The sequence below is a fragment of the Aquarana catesbeiana genome, linkage group LG10, assembly GCF_042186555.1.
Source record: "Aquarana catesbeiana isolate 2022-GZ linkage group LG10, ASM4218655v1, whole genome shotgun sequence".
Classification (NCBI taxonomy): domain Eukaryota; kingdom Metazoa; phylum Chordata; class Amphibia; order Anura; family Ranidae; genus Aquarana; species Aquarana catesbeiana.
This window is the reverse complement of record NC_133333.1, coordinates 262,631,325-262,647,221: the sequence shown is the minus strand read 5'-3', so window position 1 is coordinate 262,647,221 and position 15,897 is coordinate 262,631,325. Positions and strand designations below refer to the sequence as shown.

General features: G+C 44.6%; 1 protein-coding gene across 1 annotated transcript in view; it reads left to right on the top strand.

Annotated features, from left to right (window-relative positions):
* The window catches only part of LOC141111436 (cysteine-rich motor neuron 1 protein-like), a 67,197-nt gene that overhangs the window by 47,708 nt on the left and 3,592 nt on the right, over positions 1-15,897 (top strand). The gene's annotated exons all lie outside the window — the stretch shown is intronic.

The following is a 15,897-nucleotide window of genomic DNA, read 5'->3' as shown; positions in this document are numbered from 1 at the left end:
GGCCTTATATAGTGTGGGGCGTGTACTAAACCCCCTGAGCCATAATTGGCCAAAGCCTCCTTGGCTTTGGCTAATTACGGCTCTCTGTACACTCAGTGCTGTGATTGGCCAAGCATGTGGGTCATAGTGCATGCTTGGCGAGTGCTGTGCCCACTCAGTAGTTCTGTAAGCAGGGCAACTATCTGAGCAAACTTCAGGATGAACCAGTGATAGTACCCCACTAACCCCAGGAAGAAGTGCAGCTTGGTGACATTGTTTTGGAGGTGCCAGTCCTGGATGGCTCGAACCTTGGCTGGATCTGGGGACTCCCCTCTGGCCTTGACAATGTGACCCAAATACAGGATCTTTTGCCTCATCAGGTGGCACTTGCTGGGCTTGTGTTTTAGTCCGTATTGTGTTAGTCGTGAGATCACCGTTCCAAATCTTTAACGTGGTCTTCGAATGTCTTGAAGAAGATGATATCATCTAGGTAGACTAACATGGTCTCAAAGTTGAAGTCTCTGAGACATCTTCCCATTAAGCACTGGAAGGTACTGGGGCATTGCTTAGGTCGGAGCGCATGCGTTTCTAGCTTGAACAGTCCCAGGAGTGTGATGAAGGTCTTTTTCTAGTCCCTAACAGGGATTTGCCAGTCACCGCTAGCAAAACCTAGAGTGGAGAAGAACTTGGCTTGACCCAGGGCCATTAACAATTCCAGTGGGTAGGCATCCTGGTAGGTACACACATTAAGCTTACAATAGACCACACAAAACTGTAGACTTCCCTCTTTCTTTCACACCAGGATGACAGAGGCAGCCCAGGGACTGCGGCTTTCTCAGATCACTCCGCTCTGTAGCAAATTATGGATCAAATCCTTATCCTGGCACAGTAGGAGGGGGAATGTGGAGAAATTGCTCCTGGATAGGCGGTGTATCCCTTGTGTGGTTGATGCCTTCTGCTTCTACCATGGTTTGTTCCTCCGCGATGCAGTGGAGAGGCACCATGTACAGATCTGCCAATGTGGTGTGCCTGGGCAGTGCTATGGGTGTTGTCCCCAGATTGATAAGCTGCACCAAGACTTCCTTGTGGACTTTAGACAGGGTATGACCCACCAGCCACTCCCCTGGGTCCTTGGGGGGCTCGACCATAATAGCATACCCTGTAGCTTCTTGTGGACCCCGACAGGAAGCACCCAGACCACCTCCTATAGGTACACCGGGAGTAATGTTTGCTTGGGTGGGGCATTCAGACCACCCCTGCTTGCTCCAGTGTTTCTTGGCTGTTCTATGCTGGGTCTCAGAGGCCTGTAGCACTCTGAGCCATAATGTCCCAGGCCAAAGACCCGGGCCTGCCAGACAGAATGTTCATACTTGGCCAACAGGTGAGGCAAGTCCAAGTCTTTCAGAACGTTCATGCCCAACACAACAGGCATTGTTGGGTTAACTGAATGCTGCTGCCAGACTTATCCACCTTACCAACCGCTCAGTGTCTGCCAACCCTCTCCTCCAATCCCTATACTGGCTCCCAATCACCCATCGAATTAAATTCAAAATACTAACCACAACATACAAAGCCATTCACAACTCTGCCCCGAGCTACATCACCAATCTTGTCTCCAAATATCATCCAAATCCTCCTCTCCGCTCTTCTCAAGACCTCCTGGTTTCAAGCTCTCTCATCTCCTCTCATGCTCCTCTCCAGGATTTCTCCAGAGCCTCTCCCATCCTCTGGAACTCGCTACCTCCATCTATCTGGCTATCCCCTACTCTTCTACCTTCAGGCAATCCCTGAAAACTCATCTCTTCAGGAAAGCCAATCACGTCTCCAACTAATCTCCTACCACTTCCATCAGCTCATTCCCCACAGTGACAACCTTTTGTACCACCTGCCCCACCCTATTAGATTGTAAGCTCTTCTGAGCAGGGCCCTCTTAATCCTCTTGTATTTTATTTTATTATAACTTGATTGTCTCCCTTTTATATTGTAAAGCACTGCGTAAACTGTTGGCGCCATATAAATCCTGAATAATAATAATAACTGGACCGCAGGTCACCACTACTCCTACCCGCTCCGCTGATAATACTGCACTCAGTGCAACCATGGCCTTTGCCTTGCTGGAACTTTGAATGGACGGTCCGGGGGTTTGTCCCTCTGCCCCAGGAGCTACTAGTTTAACGATGAACTGGAGAAGTTTTTGAATCCAGACTGCCCACAGTGTTTTAAGAAATGTCCATAGCGTCCTCCTCAGGGTCCCTACGTAATGGATTCTCAGTTTCTCACCTTGATGAGGTTGGGGAGAGTCCTGTTTAAAGAAGGACACATCCTGAGCCAGCTCCCTTGGTGCTGTTTGTAGGGCTGACAGGGATGAAGGTGCCAAGGTGTCTTCCTTCAGGTACACAGGATCATACATTTTGGTCTAGGGCTGCAACTAACGATTATTTTCATAATCGATTAGTTGTCCGATTATTATTTCGATTATTCGGTTAATAACCTTAAAAAAAAGTGTGCTGTATAATTTAGTTAATGTGTACAGTTTTTAAAAAAAGGTAATTCTTAAATATCTCTATGCAGAGGTAAATATAAATAACCAACTATATGGTTAGGGAGCAAAATATCGAATCCACTCTGAGCATAACAGACAGAAGAGATATACTGTATATACTATTAGAGGAGAGATATACTGTATGTACTATTAGAGGAGATATATACTGTATATACTATTAGAGGAGATATATACTATTAGAGGAGATATATACTGTATATACTATTAGAGGAGATATATACTGTATATACTATTAGAGGAGATATATACTGTATATACTATTAGAGGAGATATACTGTATATACTATTAGAGGAGAGATACTGTATATACTATTAGAGGAGAGATATACTGTATATACTATTAGAGGAGAGAGAGATATACTGTATATACTATTAGAGGAGAGATATACTGTATATACTATTAGAGGAGAGAGATATACTGTATATACTATTAGAGGAGAGATACTGTATATACTATTAGAGGAGATATATACTGTATATACTATTAGAGGAGATATACTGTATATACTATTAGAGGAGAGATACTGTATATACTATTAGAGGAGAGATATACTGTATATACTATTAGAGGAGATATACTGTATATACTATTAGAGGAGAGAGATATACTGTATATACTATTAGAGGAGAGATACTGTATATACTATTAGAGGAGATATATACTGTATATACTATTAGAGGAGATATACTGTATATACTATTAGAGGAGAGATACTGTATATACTATTAGAGGAGAGATATACTGTATATACTATTAGAGGAGAGAGAGATATACTGTATATACTATTAGAGGAGAGATATACTGTATATACTATTAGAGGAGAGAGATATACTGTATATACTATTAGAGGAGAGATACTGTATATACTATTAGAGGAGATATATACTGTATATACTATTAGAGGAGATATACTGTATATACTATTAGAGGAGAGATACTGTATATACTATTAGAGGAGAGATATACTGTATATACTATTAGAGGAGATATACTGTATATACTATTAGAGGAGAGATACTGTATATACTATTAGAGGAGAGATATACTGTATATACTATTAGAGGAGAGATACTGTATATACTATTAGAGGAGATATATACTGTATATACTATTAGAGGAGATATATACTGTATATACTATTAGAGGAGATATACTGTATATACTATTAGAGGAGAGATACTGTATATACTATTAGAGGAGAGATATACTGTATATACTATTAGAGGAGAGATACTGTATATACTATTAGAGGAGATATATACTGTATATACTATTAGAGGAGATATATACTGTATATACTATTAGAGGAGATATACTGTATATACTATTAGAGGAGAGATACTGTATATACTATTAGAGGAGAGATATACTGTATATACTATTAGAGGAGAGATACTGTATATACTATTAGAGGAGATATATACTGTATATACTATTAGAGGAGATATATACTGTATATACTATTAGAGGAGATATACTGTATATACTATTAGAGGAGAGATACTGTATATACTATTAGAGGAGAGATATACTGTATATACTATTAGAGGAGAGATACTGTATATACTATTAGAGGAGATATATACTGTATATACTATTAGAGGAGATATATACTGTATATACTATTAGAGGAGAGATACTGTATATACTATTAGAGGGGATATACTGTATATACTATTAGAGGGGAGATACTGTATATACTATTAGAGGAGATATATACTGTATATACTATTAGAGGAGAGATACTGTATATACTATTAGAGGAGAGATACTGTATATACTATTAGAGGAGAGATATACTGTATATACTATTAGAGGAGAGATACTGTATATACTATTAGAGGAGAGATACTGTATATACTATTAGAGGAGAGATATACTGTATATACTATTAGAGGAGAGAGAGATATACTGTATATACTATTAGAGGAGAGATATACTGTATATACTATTAGAGGAGATATACTGTATATACTATTAGAGGAGAGATACTGTATATACTATTAGAGGAGAGATATACTGTATATACTATTAGAGGAGAGATACTGTATATACTATTAGAGGAGATATATACTGTATATACTATTAGAGGAGATATATACTGTATATACTATTAGAGGAGAGATACTGTATATACTATTAGAGGGGATATACTGTATATACTATTAGAGGGGAGATACTGTATATACTATTAGAGGAGATATACTGTATATACTATTAGAGGAGATATATACTGTATATACTATTAGAGGAGATATATACTGTATATACTATTAGAGGGGATATACTGTATATACTATTAGAGGGGAGATACTGTATATACTATTAGAGGAGATATACTGTATATACTATTAGAGGGTAGATACTGTATATACTATTAGAGGGGAGATACTGTATATACTATTAGAGGAGATATATACTGTATATACTATTAGAGGAGAGATACTGTATATACTATTAGAGGGGATATACTGTATATACTATTAGAGGGGAGATACTGTATATACTATTAGAGGGGAGATACTGTATATACTATTAGAGGAGAGATACTGTATATACTATTAGAGGAGATATATACTGTATATACTATTAGAGGAGATATATACTGTATATACTATTAGAGGAGAGATACTGTATATACTATTAGAGGGGATATACTGTATATACTATTAGAGGGGAGATACTGTATATACTATTAGAGGGGAGATACTGTATATACTATTAGAGGAGATATATACTGTATATACTATTAGAGGAGATATATACTGTATATACTATTAGAGGAGATATATACTGTATATACTATTAGAGGAGAGATACTGTATATACTATTAGAGGGGAGATACTGTATACACTATTAGAGGGGATATACTGTATATACTATTAGAGGAGAGATACTGTATATACTATTAGAGGAGATATACTGTATATACTATTAGAGGAGATATATACTGTATATACTATTAGAGGAGAGATATACTGTATATACTATTAGAGGAGAGATACTGTATATACTATTAGAGGAGAGATATACTGTATATACTATTAGAGGAGAGAGAGATATACTGTATATACTATTAGAGGAGAGATATACTGTATATACTATTAGAGGAGATATACTGTATATACTATTAGAGGAGAGATACTGTATATACTATTAGAGGAGAGATATACTGTATATACTATTAGAGGAGAGATACTGTATATACTATTAGAGGAGAGATACTGTATATACTATTAGAGGAGATATATACTGTATATACTATTAGAGGAGATATATACTGTATATACTATTAGAGGAGAGATACTGTATATACTATTAGAGGGGATATACTGTATATACTATTAGAGGGGAGATACTGTATATACTATTAGAGGAGATATACTGTATATACTATTAGAGGAGATATATACTGTATATACTATTAGAGGAGAGATACTGTATATACTATTAGAGGGGATATACTGTATATACTATTAGAGGGGAGATACTGTATATACTATTAGAGGGGAGATACTGTATATACTATTAGAGGAGATATACTGTATATACTATTAGAGGGTAGATACTGTATATACTATTAGAGGGGAGATACTGTATATACTATTAGAGGAGATATATACTGTATATACTATTAGAGGAGAGATACTGTATATACTATTAGAGGGGATATACTGTATATACTATTAGAGGGGAGATACTGTATATACTATTAGAGGGGAGATACTGTATATACTATTAGAGGAGAGATACTGTATATACTATTAGAGGAGATATATACTGTATATACTATTAGAGGAGATATATACTGTATATACTATTAGAGGGGATATACTGTATATACTATTAGAGGGGAGATACTGTATATACTATTAGAGGAGAGATACTGTATATACTATTAGAGGAGATATATACTGTATATACTATTAGAGGAGATATATACTGTATATACTATTAGAGGAGAGATACTGTATATACTATTAGAGGGGAGATACTGTATACACTATTAGAGGGGATATACTGTATATACTATTAGAGGAGAGATACTGTATATACTATTAGAGGGGAGATACTGTATATACTATTAGAGGAGATATACTGTATATACTATTAGAGGAGAGATACTGTATATACTATTAGAGGGTAGATACTGTATATACTATTAGAGGGGAGATACTGTATATACTATTAGAGGAGATATATACTGTATATACTATTAGAGGAGAGATACTGTATATACTATTAGAGGAGAGATATACTGTATATACTATTAGAGGAGAGATACTGTATATACTATTAGAGGAGAGATATACTGTATATACTATTAGAGGAGAGAGAGATATACTGTATATACTATTAGAGGAGAGATACTGTATATACTATTAGAGGAGAGATACTGTATATACTATTAGAGGAGAGATACTGTATATACTATTAGAGGAGATATATACTGTATATACTATTAGAGGAGATATATACTGTATATACTATTAGAGGAGAGATACTGTATATACTATTAGAGGGGATATACTGTATATACTATTAGAGGGGAGATACTGTATATACTATTAGAGGAGATATACTGTATATACTATTAGAGGAGATATATACTGTATATACTATTAGAGGAGATATATACTGTATATACTATTAGAGGAGAGATACTGTATATACTATTAGAGGGGAGATACTGTATATACTATTAGAGGAGATATACTGTATATACTATTAGAGGGGAGATACTGTATATACTATTAGAGGAGATATACTGTATATACTATTAGAGGAGATATATACTGTATATACTATTAGAGGAGAGATACTGTATATACTATTAGAGGAGAGATACTGTATATACTATTAGAGGGGAGATACTGTATATACTATTAGAGGGGAGATACTGTATATACTATTAGAGGAGAGATACTGTATATACTATTAGAGGAGATATATACTGTATATACTATTAGAGGAGATATATACTGTATATACTATTAGAGGAGAGATACTGTATATACTATTAGAGGGGATATACTGTATATACTATTAGAGGGGAGATATACTGTATACACTATTAGAGGGGATATACTGTATATACTATTAGAGGAGAGATACTGTATATACTATTAGAGGAGATATATACTGTATATACTATTAGAGGAGAGATACTGTATATACTATTAGAGGAGAGATACTGTATATACTATTAGCGGAGAGATACTGTATATACTATTAGAGGAGAGATACTGTATATACTATTAGAGGGGAGATACTGTATATACTATTAGAGGAGATATATACTGTATATACTATTAGAGGAGAGATACTGTATATACTATTAGAGGAGATATACTGTATATACTATTAGAGGAGAGATATACTGTATATACTATTAGAGGAGAGATACTGTATATACTATTAGAGGAGAGATACTGTATATACTATTAGAGGAGATATATACTGTATATACTATTAGAGGGGAGATACTGTATATACTATTAGTGGAGAGATACTGTATATACTATTAGAGGAGAGATACTGTATATACTATTAGAGGAGATATATACTGTATATACTATTAGAGGGGAGATACTGTATATACTATTAGAGGAGATATATACTGTATATACTATTAGAGGAGATATATACTGTATATACTATTAGAGGAGAGATATATACTGTATATACTATTAGAGGGGATATACTGTATATACTATTAGAGGGGATATATACTGTATATACTATTAGAGGGGATATATACTGTATATACTATTAGAGGGGATATACTGTATATACTATTAGAGGAGAGATACTGTATATACTATTAGAGGAGATATATACTGTATATACTATTAGAGGGGAGATACTGTATATACTATTAGTGGAGAGATACTGTATATACTATTAGAGGAGAGATACTGTATATACTATTAGAGGAGATATATACTGTATATACTATTAGAGGGGAGATACTGTATATACTATTAGAGGAGATATATACTGTATATACTATTAGAGGAGATATATACTGTATATACTATTAGAGGGGATATATACTGTATATACTATTAGAGGGGATATACTGTATATACTATTAGAGGGGATATACTGTATATACTATTAGAGGAGATATATACTGTATATACTATTAGAGGGGATATATACTGTATATACTATTAGAGGGTGAATCTGGTAAATATCATCAGACTCAGTGATCAAATTTTTTTAATTAAAAACAAAAACAAAGTCTTCCTTCAAAAAAAAATGTCATTTTAAGAACGTTCGTTCTTTCATTCAGCGAATGTACAAAGATTTTTCATCTGAATATTCTCATCTGAAAATTGATCGGTGTGGTCAGCATAAGGCTCGGTACACACCTATGCAGTTTGCTTTTCATCTGTTTCTGCCGTGCTCTTTGCTGTGCATTTTGATTTTTGTGCACGTGATTTTGCTGTGATTTGCGTTTTTTGCATTTTTTTTTTTTGGCCAATTTGTTGTTGGGCAGATTTAAAAACACATTACATGCTTTTCTGCAGCTTCTCTATTGAAGTATATTGAACCAAAAAAATCACCCTTTTGCGTGAACGTGTCCCATAGGAAATCATGTAAATGAACTGTAGTGCGTTTCTGCAAAAAGCACCAAAAAACACAAAGATGTGAACCATGTCTAAGACGTTTAGTAACATAATGGGGGCGAAAAAAACTAAAATGAGCCCTTTATAGTACAAAAAAAAGCAAATAATAACTACTGTAAGGGGGTCATTTTTTTTAGTGTAGAACTGTGAAAGTAATATTTACAGGAGCGATTATTTGCTCTTTTTGTACTATAAAGGGCTCATTTTAGGTTTTTTTTCAACCCCATTATGTTACTGGCCGATTAATCGATTAGTTGTTTCAGCCCTAAATTGGTCATTGCCACTGTTGCTTCCGCCTCCTTCTGCTCCTGTGCAACTGAATCCACCACAATGTTATGGAAGGAAATGGCGGGTTGCGATCTAATGCCGCGTACACACGGTCGGACTTTACGGACTTCAAATCTAAGTCCGTCCAACTTTTGAGAAAACAAAGTCCGCTGGAGCCCACACACGATCGAATTGTCCGACCAAATCCTGTCTGCCGGGCAAAGTCTGCCGTAAAGTCCGCTCGTGTGTACGCGGCATTACTCTCTCTTCCTGTCCAGACTGGGCCAACCTTCATGCCAGCTATGAACTGGTCCTTCAGCATGTGGTCGGATGCCGTAATGTGGGCACAGCCATACACATCGCTCTTTTCCAAGCATCTGAAGAGGTTCTGCATGGTTACTGCGTAATGAGTGAGACTCTCATCCTCCTGCTGTTTCCTGACAAAGAATCTTCATCTTAGCCCTGAGACTGGTAGCTTTTCTCAAACAGGTCCTCAAGGTGTGACACATTCAGTTCTAAGGCGACCTGCTCTTATTCTATCAACACTATCACTGCTCAGTGGGCTTTATCCTCTAGGATGTTAATAGCCAGCGCCGCTATCAGCTGGTCTGGGACCTGGTACACAGAGGCGGCTCTCTAATTAGGCAAAGTAGGCGGTCGCCTAAGGCCTCGCCCTCCCAGGGGCCTCGCCACTGCCTACTTTGCCTAAAGAACTGCCTCTGGCTAGCCTCATACTACAACAGTCCCAGGTACAATCAGCGGAGCTTCGTGCCGCCTCATTCAGAGTACAGTCAGTCAGTCCGCCTCCTCTCTGCTCTGTAACACCCCGGCCGTCCTACCAGGGCACTGCCCAGTCTCCACACCTTTCAAGAAAACTCCACTGGAAAAGCAGGTGTCCTTCTCGTCAGAACACCAGCAGACACACACAGAGACCGTCAACTGCCCCGCCCCGCCCCGCCTGCCAGCAAAACCTGTCCATCCTTTCAGTTGATATCTTGTGCAACTGCACAGCTAGCACCTCAGCACAGGATCGCGGAGTCCACCCTCTTTCCAGGGTGGGGCTTCCGTGGTGGAGGTGGAGCCAATTCCAGTACGCTGTAGCCTGTCTGTGTGCAGCCGACTGACTGAGCTGTGAGGGGACAGAGCCTTGCTATGTGTGAGGTACATGGGCTTGGGGGGTGTGCATGTGACGGGGGGGTGTGCATGTGACTGGGGGGGTGTGCATGTGACTGGGGGGGGTGTGCATGTGACTGGGGGGGGTGTGCATGTGACTGGGGGGGTGTGCAGGTGACTGGGGGGGGTACATGTGACTGGGGGGGTGTGCAGGTGACTGGGGGGTGTGCAGGTGACTGGGGGTTTGTGCATGCAACTGGGGAGTTGAGAGCACTGACACCAGCGCACAGTACTAAGTATTAATTAAAATTAATTGCACATATTAAGAGCGCTGGTGTCAGTGTGCTCTCAGTGCTGGTGTCGGTGTGCTCTCAGTGCTGGTGTCAGTGTGCTCTCAGTGCTGGTGTCGGTGTGCTCTCAGTGCTGGTGTCGGTGTGCTCTCAGTGCTGGTGTCGGTGTGCTCTCAGCGCTGGTGTCGGTGTGCTCTCAGCGCTGGTGTCGGTGTGCTCTCAGCGCTGGTGTCGGTGTGCTCTCAGTGCTGGTGTCGGTGTGCTCTCAGCGCTGGTGTCGGTGTGCTCTCAGCGCTGGTGTCGGTGTGCTCTCAGCGCTGGTGTCGGTGTGCTCTCAGCGCTGGTGTCGGTGTGATCTCAGCGCTGGTGTCAGTGTGCTCTCAGCGCTGGTGTCGGTGTGCTCTCAGTGCTGGTGTCGGTGTGCTCTCAGCGATAGTGTCGGTGTGCTCTCAGCGATGGTGTCGGTGTGCTCTCAGCGATGGTGTCGGTGTGCTCTCAGCGATGGTGTCGGTGTGCTCTCAGCGATGGTGTCGGTGTGCTCTCAGCGCTGGTGTCGGTGTGCTCTCAGCGCTGGTGTCGGTGTGCTCTCAGCGCTGGTGTCGGTGTGCTCTCAGCGCTGGTGTCGGTGTGCTCTCAGCGCTGGTGTCGGTGTGCTCTCAGCGCTGGTGTCGGTGTGCTCTCAGCGATGGTGTCGGTGTGCTCTCAGCGATGGTGTCGGTGTGCTCTCAGCGATGGTGTCGGTGTGCTCTCAGCGATGGTGTCGGTGTGCTCTCAGCGATGGTGTCGGTGTGCTCTCAGCGATGGTGTCGGTGTGCTCTCAGCGATGGTGTCGGTGTGCTCTCAGCGCTGGTGTCGGTGTGCTCTCAGCGCTGGTGTCGGTGTGCTCTCAGCGCTGGTGTCGGTGTGCTCTCAGCGCTGGTGTCGGTGTGCTCTCAGCGCTGGTGTCGGTGTGCTCTCAGCGCTGGTGTCGGTGTGCTCTCAGCGCTGGTGTCGGTGTGCTCTCAGCGCTGGTGTCGGTGTGCTCTCAGCGCTGGTGTCGGTGTGCTCTCAGCGCTGGTGTCGGTGTGCTCTCAGCGCTGGTGTCGGTGTGCTCTCAGCGCTGGTGTCGGTGTGATCTCAGCGCTGGTGTCGGTGTGCTCTCAGTGATGATGGAGCACACTGACACCAGTACTCTTAATATATGCAATTAATTTTTATTGCTTGAATTATTATTTTTTTCCCATTATAGATGTTAATGGGGCCTCATGTCTAGGTTATGCCTAAGGCCTCACAAAGCCTAGAGCCACCTCTGCTGGTACAGGCATGGGGTACTCTCTACCACTCAGCCATGGGACTTCGATATTAGAGCTAAGGCCAATCCTAGCAGAGCCATGCTGCAACCCAATCATCCTCCTGCACCCACTGAACCTGCCGACTGCCACCAAGTGTGGGTAGGTGCAGCGTGGTGCAGGAAGTAGTTACACCGAGTCCGGTTGCAGAAACAAGGAAAAGGCTCAAGTCAACACACAGTCCAGTGGGAAGGCACCCAAACAGGGAAACCTCTACAGTTCCATGTAACTTGAGCACACTGTAGATTCAGATGCACCAACGGCGTCTGTCTCCGAGAACAGATGATGGCCGGGTCGGTCCGATCCCAATAGGGAGGCTTCAGAAGTAGGATGGGGTGTCCCTAACCTTTCCTTCCTTGCCAGGAAGCTCTCCTGCCACTAGTCACTTTCCCGCTCCTATCCACTGTGCAGAATTCACCCCAAAACCTGGGGAAGGGGAATTAAAGCGGAGTTCCACCAGTAGCGGTGCCCCCGTGGGGTCGCTGAGTGTTTCAGCATCCACACATCACCCTGCTGGTCCATTTCACACTCTGATCGCCCGAGCGTTCATGGTAAAATATTAGATTTAGCGGCACTTTACCGGTGCTGTGCGGGTGGGAGCGGGGCGCTTTTAACCCCAAAGAAGGGGTTAACAAGGGGTAAAAGCTTGGCTGCTGAAACGCTTTGAGGGCGATTCAATGGCGGGGGTGGTTTAGGAACGGTGTATAGAGCGCTCACGTACCGCCCCAAAGATGCTGCTTGCAATCCGCCTTTCACACTGGGGGGAGGCCTTTCACACAGCCAGCGCCCCGGCCTCGGCGGTAAAGTGCCACTAGTTTTAGCAGCGCTTTACCGTCGTTTTTTGCGGTGGTTTTCGGGCACTTTTAACCCCCGCTAACGGCCGGATAAAGGGTTAAAAGTGCCCCGTTAAAAGTGCCGGTGCCAAGGCGCTTTGCAGGTGCTCAGGCGGTGCTGCCCATTGATTTCAATGGCAGGGGCGTTTTAGGGGGGTGTACACATCGCCCCTAAAGCCCCCCAAAGATGCTGCTCCGGCTTTCACACTGGGATTGCAGATGAGTCTTTTTTCAGGCGCTAAAGAGCCTAAAAAACGCCTCCAGAGTGAAAAGGTCTTAAAGTCATCCGATGCGCTTTTTGTGGCCACTGACTTTTAATAAACAGAAAAACGAGTAGAACTCAGCTTTAAAGAGACTCTGATTACCCAAGATGGTCGCCGGGGGTCACCTGGATGCAGCCTAGCCAATAGGAACGCTGCATCCGAAGACCAGGAAATCATAGAGAAGCCAGGTTTCTTCTGACTTTCTCTCTAATTGCAGTACTGCTCTGGTGGAGCGCCACCTACAGTGGAGGAAGAAGACTGCACCTTCCTACATGTTCCCCCATGTTTAGTGTGACCAGAGAGCTGCTTAATATTTCAGTACCGGTGTCCATCCCCCCCCCCAGACTGTCCCGTGTCCATCCCCTCTAGACTGTCCCGTGTCCATCCCCCCCCAGACTGTCCCGTGTCCATCCCCCCCCAGACTGTCCCGTGTCCATCCCCTCCAGACTGTCCCGTGTCCATCCCCTCCAGACTGTCCCGTGTCCATCCCCCCCCAGACTGTCCCGTGTCCATCCCCCCCCCCAGACTGTCCCGTGTCCATCCCCCCCCCAGACTGTCCCGTGTCCATCCCCTCCAGACTGTCCCGTGTCCATCCCCTCCAGACTGTCCCGTGTCCATCCCCCCCCCCAGACTGTCCCGTGTCCATCCCCTCCAGACTGTCCCGTGTCCATCCCCCCCCAGACTGTCCCGTGTCCATCCCCTCCAGACTGTCCCGTGTCCATCCCCTCCAGACTGTCCCGTGTCCATCCCCCCCCCAGACTGTCCCGTGTCCATCCCCCCCCCAGACTGTCCCGTGTCCATCCCCCCCCCAGACTGTCCCGTGTCCATCCCCTCCAGACTGTCCCGTGTCCATCCCCTCCAGACTGTCCCGTGTCCATCCCCTCCAGACTGTCCCGTGTCCATCCCCTCCAGACTGTCCCGTGTCCATCCCCTCCAGACTGTCCCGTGTCCATCCCCCTCCAGACTGTCCCGTGTCCATCCCCCCCCGACTGTCCCGTGTCCATCCCCCCCAGACTGTCCCGTGTCCACCCCCCCAGACTGTCCCGTGTCCATCCCCCCCAGACTGTCCCGTGTCCATCCCCCCCAGACTGTCCCGTGTCCATCCCCCCCAGACTGTCCCGTGTCAATCCCCCCCAGACTGTCCCGTGTCAATCCCCCCCAGACTGTCCCGTGTCCATCCCCCCCAGACTGTCCCGTGTCCATCCCCTCCAGACTGTCCCGTGTCCATCCCCTCCAGACTGTCCCGTGTCCATCCCCCTCCAGACTGTCCCGTGTCCATCCCCCCCCGACTGTCCCGTGTCCATCCCCCCCAGACTGTCCCGTGTCCACCCCCCCAGACTGTCCCGTGTCCATCCCCCCCAGACTGTCCCGTGTCCATCCCCCCCAGACTGTCCCGTGTCCATCCCCCCCAGACTGTCCCGTGTCAATCCCCCCCAGACTGTCCCGTGTCAATCCCCCCCAGACTGTCCCGTGTCCATCCCCCCCAGACTGTCCCGTGTCCATCCCCCCCAGACTGTCCCGTGTCCATCCCCCCCCGACTGTCCCGTGTCCATCCCCCCCCAGACTGTCCCGTGTCCATCCCCCCCCAGACTGTCCCGTGTCCATCCCCCCCCCAGACTGTCCCGTGTCCATCCCCCCCCCAGACTGTCCCGTGTCCATCCCCCCCCCCAGACTGTCCCGTGTCCATCCCCCCCCCGACTGTCCCGTGTCCATTCCCCCCCCCCCAGACTGCCCAGACTGTCCCGTGTCCATCCCCCCCCAGACTGTCCCGTGTCCATTCCCCCCCCAGACTGTCTTGTGTCCATCCCCCCCCCCAGACTGTCTTGTGTCCATCCCCCCCCCAGACTGTCTTGTGTCCATCCCCCCCCCCCAGACTGTCTTGTGTCCATCCCCCCCCCCAGACTGTCTTGTGTCCATCCCCCCCCCCCCAGACTGTCTTGTGTCCATCCCCCCCCCCAGACTGTCTTGTGTCCATCCCCCCCCCCCAGACTGTCTTGTGTCCATCCCCCCCCCAGACTGTCTTGTGTCCATTCCCCCCCCCCCCAGACTGTCTTGTGTCCATTCCCCCCCCCAGACTGTCTTGTGTCCATCCCCCCCCAGACTGTCTTGTGTCCATTCCCCCCCAGACTGTCTTGTGTCCATTCCCCCCCCAGACTGTCTTGTGTCCATCCCCCCCCAGACTGTCTTGTGTCCATCCCCCCCAGACTGTCTTGTGTCCATCCCCCCCCCAGACTGTCTTGTGTCCATTCCCCCCCCCAGACTGTCTTGTGTCCATTCCCCCCCCCCAGACTGTCTTGTGTCCATCCCCCCCCCAGACTGTCTTGTGTCCATCCCCCCCCCCAGACTGTCTTGTGTCCATCTCCCCCCCAGACTGTCTTGTGTCCATCCCCCCCCCCAGACTGTCTTGTGTCCATCTCCCCCACCAGACTGTCTTGTGTCCATCCCCCCCCAGACTGTCTTGTGTCCATCCCCCCCCCCAGACTGTCTTGTGACCATCCCCCCCAGACTGTCTTGTGTCCATCCCCCCCACCAGACTGTCTTGTGTCCATCCCCCTCTAATGTGATGTTGAACATATTGGGGGAATCATTTGACAATTTATTGAGAATTATTATCGGTAACATTT